Below are 10,283 nucleotides of genomic sequence, written 5' to 3' on the forward strand. Positions count from 1 at the left end.
AGGACAGTGTCCATCATTCGCTGGAACGTCGCTGGCGAGGAACAGAGGCCAAATGGAAGCGCTTTGAATTCGTAGAGGCCATCTGGTGTTACGAATGCCATTTTTTCATGGTCCCGCTTGTCGACCTCTATTTGCCAATATCTATTCTTCAGATCCAAGGAGGAGAAAAACTTTGTGAATCGCAGCTAATCCAGTGTATCGTCGATACATGGCAGGGGGTAGACATCACGTTTAGTTATATCCATGCCACACGGGCACAGGAAATGACATTCGGTAGTGACGGCAATCAGTTCCCGAACGACATTTTTTGGGGCGGAGTTGCTACACTTCCAAAATTAATGACATTTGACTCGGATGATGTCGATCACACCATTTTCTGTAGTAAGCTATAGTAGAGTAGTAATAAAAAAATAAACGTGCTTTTATAAGCTACATATACCTCTGAGAAAAATTAAATGTAGAATAAGCATATTACACTGCCGTTAGATTTTGTTCGTTACTTTGTTTCACGACATTGCAACAGACCAAGCAGCAACTTAAGCAAAAGCTAGTTAGATCCGCAGCGCAGAAATAAAATGGCGCCTGTCGCATTTATTTCACAGCGTCTACCAGCTCAAGGTAAGTTTTTAAGCACTTGTTTAAGTGATTTGTGCAAATAAAAGACTCGAATCGTTTCCTCCCAGTCGAATCAAATGTCATTTTATTTAGTTACATCATCATCTGTGTTGTCGAGAGTACACATTTCTCAGTCGAATGAGTTCTGGCAATGGCATTAGGTGACGAATGGCATTTGGGCGAATGCCATTTCGTTCATCCACGTGGCACCACGCGAATGACATTCAATTTGAAGGCATTAGGAGGTAAATGCCATTTTCTCTGCGCGTGTGGCACGAGGATTACACAGTTACAGAATACCAGGCTGGCATTCTGCAGACCCGGGTTCATGCCCCACTGTGTCATTTGTACGAGGTTTTTTTTCAAATTTCTTACGATATGGTTAAGAAAACCGGCGGTGGTGGCGGACAACTACGGTGCTGCGTGCGACTCGAGCTGTGATCTCATAACCGCTTTTTGCTGTAAAGAAACTCTGAAAAATCGGGGAAAACTTAAGCTTCACCTTTAAAAGTTGAACGCGATAGTGATATCTTGTCCTTAGTGCGTACTTCAACCACTTAGTGCACACTTTTATTGTATGACCTTAATCGAGAAGTTTAACAAGTGCATTACTATAATGTAATCGATGAAGTTAAAAGTGGCTTGTGCTAGTGAAGCATTTGCATATGGCTCCATACTGTGTAATGGGTAGCATGCTTTAAGCCTAGAGCAATTATGTGCACGATAGCTTTCTGGACTTCTTATACACCCCCTATATGGTCTTAAGGGGAGATGCGGGTCGAAAAACGCGAGTTTTTTTCAAAACTACCGATTTTTTATTTTCGCCTGTTTTGATAAGATTAGTACCTCTACTGTTATGAAAAAAATAATACAGGTCGAGACTTAACTGGAAATGCTTTAAAATTTCATCTAAAGAGCACAAGGTGCCTGTTAAAAGGTCGAAAGTGTGCAGTCTTCGAGCACCTTGTCGCCGATAATGCGCCGCCGCTCGCCATTGTTGATTGCATGAGTCGAAGAGTCGAGCCTCACTCTTCAAATAACAACAGTTTCTCTCGCTGATTCAGCGCAAGAAATAATAAAAAGAATCACTATTCTGCACATTTTTCGAGCGCCGCGACTGGCTTATCACATGGTACGAATTGGGGACCGCCACTGGCCGCGGGGCATCTGTATGTGCTGTGAAACCTATTTGCGGGATCCATGTCTTGTCGAGCAGCGCAGCTGAACAATGCTTTTCTTGTGTAATTGAGTCCGTTATGAGTGAAAAAAGGCATTGCTCGCAAGTGAAAGCCGTTGTGTGGCGCGCTCTGTAGGAATAGGCAACGAGCAGCTGGTCCGATTTGCGGCAGTTGTTGGCTTGCAAAAGCCAATGCATCAAAGTCATTCACACCCGTCAGCCGGAAAGTTCGTGATACGACAATAGATGACGTTAGTGCCAATCTTGAGAGGCCAAAAGAGCTCGCAGTGAGAGAACTTAGCAGGGACGACATTGCCATTATGTACGACGGTATGTGGCACAAGCATGGCTGTAAAATGGCATGACACTGGACTTAGTTTGGATTTTGCAGTCCTGTCGAACTTCGTCCTAGCTTGCAGTTGGCACAAGGCTCTGCCAGATAGAGCGGAAGTTTGGAAAACGCTTCATGGCCCTGTCTGTGAACGAAATTTTTGTGAGGAGTCTGCTCGAAAACGCCGAGAGGGACAAACTCATGGTGCTGGCGTATTTTAGTTGCAGTGGCCACTACAAGAAGAATGATTCTTTTTGGTGTGCAAATTTCATCTCATTTAATAATAACTTTCATAAATAAAAACTCAATTTTAAATTTAAAACTCTTTTTTCTCAAAACACAAATTTTGCCATTTTTTCCCTGTGCCCCTCCTTTTTCGGGCACTTCTAGTGCTCGGATCTGCATAAAATTTGCCCAAGTTTTTTCTAAAGTATGGCAAATGCAATTATCTAGTTTAAATTTCAATAATTTATTGTATAATAAAAAAAATTGTACGCATACCTTTACTAAAGTAGGTGAAATATGAACTTTTTACGTCTATTATTTTTCACGCGTATCACATATTGTGTATGCGCTTCCTAATTAGTTATTTGCACTCTACACTTTATTTGAAGCATTATGAACTATGAATGGTAAAAAATTACAGCATTTTAGGGATGAAAAGAGGGGAGAAAAAGGGTTAAGGTTTTCACTTTGTGATGTTGCAGAGCTAAAAGTGTGTAACTTGCAAGAAAACTATTTATATATTTGAACTCAACATAATAAATTCCATAAACAGCTCAAGTTTCATTGCTCTAGGGTGAATATTAAAGAAAAAGTGTCTTCGAGTAGCATCTACCCTTAAAGAGTCAGTAAGCAACCCCAAGATCCAAAAATTGCTATAAAGAAAAATATGAGCACTTTTACTTCATGAACATGCTGCCACAAGAATTTTGTGAATACGTGCTGTATTTTAAAGGGCCACTCACCAGTTTGACAATTTTGAGCTGACAAGCGCAATGCGTAGACGAGGCATTCATGATCACGTCTGCCAAATTTGCGTTGCGGAAATGGGTCAAATTTCAAAATGAAACTGCTCGCCCTCCCCTCTACCGGCGCACGCGTGGAGAATGAGGGCATGACGTGGGCGAAGGAATGGCCCTACGTACACAGCACTGCGGTCATGTTGGTCCTCTACGTAGACGACTCTGCTCTGGCGTTGTCAACAGTATACCACGTGACATGGCAAAAATTATTTAACACAACAGGTGTAGTTTATGTATTTGTTGCTTTAGGAGATGAATAAAACTTGAAATAAATAATGAGACGCAATGAAAAATTGTGCACGTTTTTCTTACATTTTTTTCCCGTGAAATGCTACGAGATGCGGGGCTAATGTGCCAGCGTTTCACATGCGTTCGGGTTCCGGCAATCAGCGCATTGAGTAGACGACTACCGTGGAACGCTCCTACGCGTTTGCGCACTCATTGTGCTCACCTACTCTACCGTGTCTAAGCCAGGGTTTCCAAACAATCCCGCAGAAACAGGCAGAAGACCACAAAATAATGCTGGTCAACAAAGCAACGCCGCTCGCGTGCACGGGGGCTGGGCTTGTTCGGGCACGTCATGCAAATGTCACCTCTTTGTCGGATGCCGGAGAGGGTGGGGAAGAGGTTTGGCTTGCGAAGGCTACGCGGAGGAGCGGCAAGGGTTTCGAGCTCGTCTCCTCTCACCCTTGTTTTGCGCCGCCTCAAAAAACCTGTTTTCTCCGCTCGTAATGAATTGATTCGAAAAATTTTTGTGGCAAAACGTTCCTCATCGAACACCCAACAACTTCCACTGTCTAACTAAAATTCGGTATGGGGCCTAGTGAGCGGTCTTTTAAGGAAGTTAGAGGGGCTAGAACATCGCTTTCAGCTGGTTTCAAATTTTTCGCACGGCCTCGCCACCCTTCTCCTTCAGAGGCCGAAAAGGCGTAGCCTATCCTCGTGACTCCACCCACTTCGGCACTGAGACAAGATGTCAGCAATTGACGTCATCGGTGAACTCAATCAGTCACAACTCACTTCTGTTTGCTGTGATGCCTGGTGTTTTACTGTTAGCTCGGTGCCGCAGCCTCTCTGCAGCCCAGTCACTCAATTCGCAGCCGACAATGATTCGCAGCAAAACTGCATTCTTGAAAACCCGGACATGACCTTGGCCTGACTTTTCAGTTGTTCGATTTTTCTGGGAGCAGGCTGTCATGCCATCTGAGAGCAGCAACACAAAACAGAAATAATGCATTTAATAGTGGGTGTGTTGATCAACAGGTGGCATGACAATCTGCTCCCTCCCAAAAACTGGGCCAGTGACGTGTCCAAATTTCGACATATGGATCTTATGAGAAGTTTCGCAACTCGTATGATTGAATAGCTCTGTCGCAGCTGTGGTTAAGAAACAGGTTCTGTCGTTGACTTCACAACTGTTTGTTGTGACCTGGTTTAGACCAATCGACAAGCTGCATGCTGCGTCACATCGCCGATCCCCGAGTTGGCGTCACTGCGCATTGGAGAAACATTAGTCAAGCGTAAGAAAGGAGCGCGGGAATTGTTTTTTGAAATGGAGGCTTTGTGCAGGGCGCAGCTCTGTAATATTCAGAAAACATGTACACTGCGGTCTACTCTATGAATTGCCGAGCTTGTTTGGGGAGTGTTAAAAAAAAGTCGGAGCCTGTTGACAGGCCTTTTAATTGAATACGCGCAGTAAGGTGTGTGCTTTCTGTAAACCATGAAGTCGTTATGATAATAACATGTTCTGATTCCTGATGGCAATGTATGCATAAATTATGCAATACTTCAGCGACATTAGGTGTGTTGTATAAAGCCTGTATACAGGATGTGTGCGTCCGTAAAGCATCAACATTATTTTTACTACATTTCCAAGCATAGGAAGTTATTTAACTCTATTTCCAAGCAGAAGCGTGGTTGCATTGTAGAAAACCAGCTTCCATCCTCACTCCGACCTGAAATTTGGCCAGAAAGCCCACGAATTTGGACGCCACAAATTTTTAGCATCCAAAATTTCAGACATTCCAGATGCAGCTTTGGAACTCCAGACTTGGAGAGAGTGCAGCCTTGTCCATCATATCAGTTTGGCCACCACAGAAGTTAAAAGAGGAGGAGAGGTTGAGGAAATAGCACCTTTGCCTGCTGGTTATGCCAATTCGTAATCACGGACTACGTAGTCAAATCCACATCCACATGAAGTTTCATTCATTGGCTTTGCGTACCCGTTGCTGCTGCACATGGTCACGTGTGTGGAGCGGTAGCAGTCGCTGTGTGTGCTTGGTGCAATATCAACTGTGTGTAGTGAACGTAGTCTGATTTGTCTGCCCTGGACACAATTCGCTCATTTTTCGGCAAGCACAATGACGACATGGCAATGGAGCCCCGCCGCGGTGGTCTAGTGGCTAAGGTACTCGGCTGCTGACCCGCACGTCACGGGTTCGCATCCCGGCTGCGGCGGCTGCATTTCCGATGGAGGCAGAAATGTTGTAGGACCGTGTACTCGGATTTGGGTGCACGTTAAAGAACCCCAGGTGGTCGAAATTTCTAGAGCCCTCCACTACGGCGTCTCTCATAACCATATGGTGGTTTTGGGATGTTAAACATCACATATCAATCAATGACATGGCAATGGACCACTTTTTACAATGCGAGTCAAGAGCTATGAAACTGCTGCAGGGCAAGGCTAAGCAAAGTAAGATTACAGACTTTTGACAATAAAATGTGTTTTCTTTTTGCACCAACGCAACTCCCTCAAGAGCGAAACTTTAAGCCTTCCTCACCAATTCCATTATTGTGAGTTTCAACTGCATTCGAATTTGCTTCACACCCAGAATATTGCTATTTGCACAGTTCTAGTGTTAACATAAACATTATTGATATAGGTTTATCAGTGTGAAATTTTCTGTGATTCCCTTAGCATTAAATATAATAGTTCGGTTTTGGCTACAGTGACCCATTTGCAAAGCATGCTGTTACATAAAATTTCCATCAGTGTAACATAACTAGTACATGTAAGGTCAATCTCTAAAGTCTAAAACAAATTAAGGGCAGAATTAGCGATGAGCCCACACCACTCCTGGAATAACGACTGGCTTTTTAACAGTGAAGCTGTTCTAGGCTGAGGTTTTCATGTCTAGAATTGTAGTAGCACTAATCATGAGGCCTTGTATTGTGGAGAGAGTGAACCCCAGTAAAAAAGAAAGGGCTGTATGCACTGAGAGAGGCGAGATTGCGGGCGGAAGATGTTGAGGCATGAAATTTCGAAAAACGCGCCAAGATGGGGTGACGGCAAGGCATAATAGAGTGTAAAATAGCGTTTCAGTATCAGTGTTCAGAAGTTCGCGCTTTCAAGATGGCGAACATTTCTCATCTCCTTATAAAGAAGGCGCCTGAGGTAAGTGCCAGCGAGAGTTGATACAAGAACCACGGCTGCTGGATCAATGCGCACAAGGTGCAGACTGCTGTGTGGAGCCGCCGAGCGTTGGGGACGGAGGGAGAGCGTTGCTGACAGTTCCGGCCGCAACTTTCAAGGGGGGTGCTAGAAGTAGGGGAGACTCTGGTGAGGCGCGCTATTGAGAGCGCGCTTTTACTGGACAGCAGTGCGAGTTTACGGGTAACGATAGTCAAGTCGTGTTAATTGTGACGTGATGTGCCCCTTACAAACTGAAGCGTAGGTCAGCTGGGTAGTTTGAGCGGCAGCATGCCAAAGAACTGTTTCGTTCCCCGGTGCACGTTAACGAAAAAAAAAAAAAAAAACATCCCGATTTGGCCTACCATGAATTTCCATCAGATGCTGAACACCGACAAACTTGGCTCAGAATCATCTTCAGGCAGGGTACTAGAGGAAACAAAAGCAGGTGGGTACCCAGCGACGATTCTTTGGTTTGTTCCCGGCACTTTGCTGAAAATGACTACAAGAAAGGCACTAAACTGCAATTGCTCTTACCAACTGCTGTCCCAACGCTGTTTCCGAATTACCTGTTATATATATGCAAAAGATAAGCCCTCCTAGGATAAGGAAGCTTCCTCGAAGAGAAGTGGCAGAAGACAGTACATCAGTTCGCACGAACGAAAGTGCCCTAAGTGGCGGCGCAGATGAAAGCATGCATGGAGATGTCAAGCATGATTTCTTCAGCGAAGACGAACATGCTGCAGCTGCAGGATTTTTGGAGGGAACATCTGACTTTGCGCTGCCCACTGAGAGCGAGCAACAAACAAGCTCATGCTCGTGTACAGCTGAAATGACCCAGGCAGACCTTGATCTGAAACGAATAATGGAAGAGGCAAAGAAAAAAAACGAATCTCCTGCCCCGGAAAATCTCCCGCCTGAAGAACTCACTGCAGACATCGCAAAGCGTGTGATACGGTTCGTGAACAGCTACAAGCTCTTGAAATCGACAAAGCAATTGCTTTTTTTAAAATTTTACTAAAAGCAGTGAACGATGGCCATAAAACTGCAGAAATTATCAACTAACAAAGTCTTGAATTTCTTTACTAAGAAGGCAGCCTACAGCGAACCAATTTTTAGAGAGTGTGCACTGTAGAAAGCATGTTCCAACCAAGGGTATACGAGTGTGTTAGGACAAGAAGCCTGTTTAAGTTGCCTTGTCGCGCCACGCTACAAAATTATATGACGGGCACTCCACGAGTGAAATAGGTGTCACATCGCTGATAACAGAATGCCTCCGCGCAGAGCTATTAGTTCTACAAGTTGAACAAAAAGTACAATCGAACACGGTTATATCGCACCCGCATATATCGAACTCTCAAGTTATCCCCTTGAAATTCCTTTGTAAAGGTATAGAAATTCGCACGTTTATATCGAATGGTATTTTTACCCACCTTCGGATATATCGCGGCGAGCTGGAAGGTGCGCTTTGGCACTCCCCCCCTCCCCCCACTCGCCATCTCCACATGCAAGCTGGAAGGTGCGCTCCGCCAAGCACTGAAACGCTCGAAAAAAGGTAAGGGCAAGAGGGCTTGGAATGCACAATCCACGGCACAATCTCTAACTTGCGGAACGGCTTTTTTTTTTCATTTCTCTTTCTCTCCTCGTGCTTTCTTTGCGTACATGTCGGCTCGGAGAGCGGGAACGAAGGAGCAGACGTCCTCCTCTTTTCACTTTTCCTTTTATTTATGTTGCTGTTTTCGAGTTTTGATTAGCCAACCACTTATCGCGCCTTTTGCTGTTGCCCTCGCAGTGGCCATCGCCTTGCGAGCACTGTGTTGCTTCCGCCATCGCGACGCCTACGTACTACCGCATGTGCAGCATTTTTCTTTTGCGTGTGTGGTGTGCAAAGCTGCTGCGGACTCCTTGAATTGTCGACTTCTCGTGTAGCTATGGACAGCACCTACAAGCGCAAGACCCTTGACTTAGCGACGAAGTTGAAGGCGGGTGAGAAATGTTTGGCCATCGTGGATGACTTCGGGATACCACGGAGCACACCGAGTACCTTGTTGAAAAACAAGGCAGGTATCAAGGCAAAAGCAGTGGAGCAGTGAACGCCGGAGTCTTGTAATGTGAGCGCTTCTGCCTATGGGAATGTAGAAAAGACACTCTAGGCCTAGTTTTTAGAAGTGCGCACGAAGAACATTCTAGTGGATGGCCCAATTGTGATCGCGAAGGCCAAATGGTTTGCCGCTGCACTCGATGAAACTACTTCGCCGACAACAGCGGGTGGCATCATCGATTTAAGCAGCGCTACAACATTGTTGGCAAAACCAATTCTGGCGAAAGCGACCCTGTCAGCAGCCAGGACATCCAGCAGTGGATGACGAAGGAGTGGCCAGAAATCTTTGCAAAGTTTTTTCCCGCGGAGATCTTCAATGCCTGGCAAGACGTGAAGATGGAAACAGTGGTCAACTGCTTCCGCAAGACAGGCTTCGATACGGCAGAACTTGCACAAACCGGTGAAGAAGACGATGACGAGCGCATAGACGATGCGTTTCGCTAGTTGTCGCCCTGCTTCTCGGCAGCAGTTCCACACGAAGTGTCTGTGGACGACTTCGTGGAAGCGGACTGCAATGTCCAGGCCGACAGCTCATGTGACGAGGAGGATTGTCCGAACGAGGCGCTGGCTACATGAGCGTACTCCGCCGCTGAATGACGGCAGCGTTCGGCATCATTTGCAATTTTATCGGCCACATGGAGGGAACCGGGTTGTCCCACCAAGACAGCCTTGATAAGATCGAGACTAGCATCTTCAACATTTAAAAAATGAAAAAGCAGGCCCAGATTAGCGATTTTTTCACACAAATAAATAATTCTGTTGCGGCGTGTGTGCGGAATTAGTTGTCATTCTTAAATGCGCCTATTGTAGGTGATGATTCGCTACAGGTAAGCTCTCGGGGCCTCTATTTTTATATCGAAGTTTTCATATACCGAACTAATTCGCGATCTCCTTCGAGTTTGATATATCCGTGTTTGACTGTTTTCTGTTCTTTAATCATTGATGAAAAGATCATGATAACATGCCCTGCACTACGGTGTGGTTCGGGCAGCCCTCGGCACTCCAACCACATCTGCAATGTTTTTCTCAAACTTCTACTTCCACAACTTATAACCAACTGGACATGCAATGTCAACGCAAGTGTGCAGCGCCTCATAAGGCTGCAACACAAGCCCTTTTTGAGGAAAGTGCTGCACCTTTGAAAACAGGCGGCACACCGTTAACTCTATTTACTTGTTTACTTTGCAATGTGAAAATATTCTGCCGTGAAAGAAAGCATGTGCATACTTAGACCAGCGAGTGATTTAAAACAAATAAAGCTATGATTCATTTTATGCACAAAACATGCGTAACACTCAAATAGCCCAAAATCCTGCAATAGTGCTTTCGGGACTATCTGTAGAAGAATTTAAAACACATGTATCAGTCCTGTAACGCGAACACGGGATGAACTTCGTGATTATCATTTTTTAGTTTTTGAACACGAGGTCAAAGCTGGCTGCTGCCACGACGAGCATGTATAGTCACGACTGGTCCGTTGCTCGCAGAAAAAGGAATATCCTCTGTATCGTAGGAAAAGTCCTGTTGTAGCGTAAAAGAATTCAATGAGTGGGCAAGAAATTTCACGTGTTCGCTTGCAGCACTTGCGGACGCAGCGAGCATGCGAGTGCTCGACACGCATTGCT

At 45.2% G+C, this 10,283-nt stretch overlaps 1 protein-coding gene across 4 annotated transcripts in view; it reads right to left on the reverse strand.

Annotated features, from left to right (window-relative positions):
- Window positions 1–5,744: 5,744 nt before the first annotated feature.
- Window positions 5,745–10,283, reverse strand: part of Pcif1 (Phosphorylated CTD-interacting factor 1) — a 125,823-nt gene continuing 121,284 nt past the window's right edge. For all 4 annotated transcript variants that reach the window (XM_075877342.1, XM_037427503.2, XM_075877341.1 and 1 more), the window contains one exon: window positions 5,745–10,283. This exon is cut by the window's right edge and continues 915 nt beyond it. The gene's annotated coding sequence lies outside the window, so the exon portion shown is untranslated.

Source organism: Rhipicephalus microplus, chromosome X (genome assembly GCF_043290135.1).
Source record: "Rhipicephalus microplus isolate Deutch F79 chromosome X, USDA_Rmic, whole genome shotgun sequence".
In the NCBI taxonomy this organism is placed as follows: Eukaryota; Metazoa; Arthropoda; class Arachnida; order Ixodida; family Ixodidae; genus Rhipicephalus; species Rhipicephalus microplus.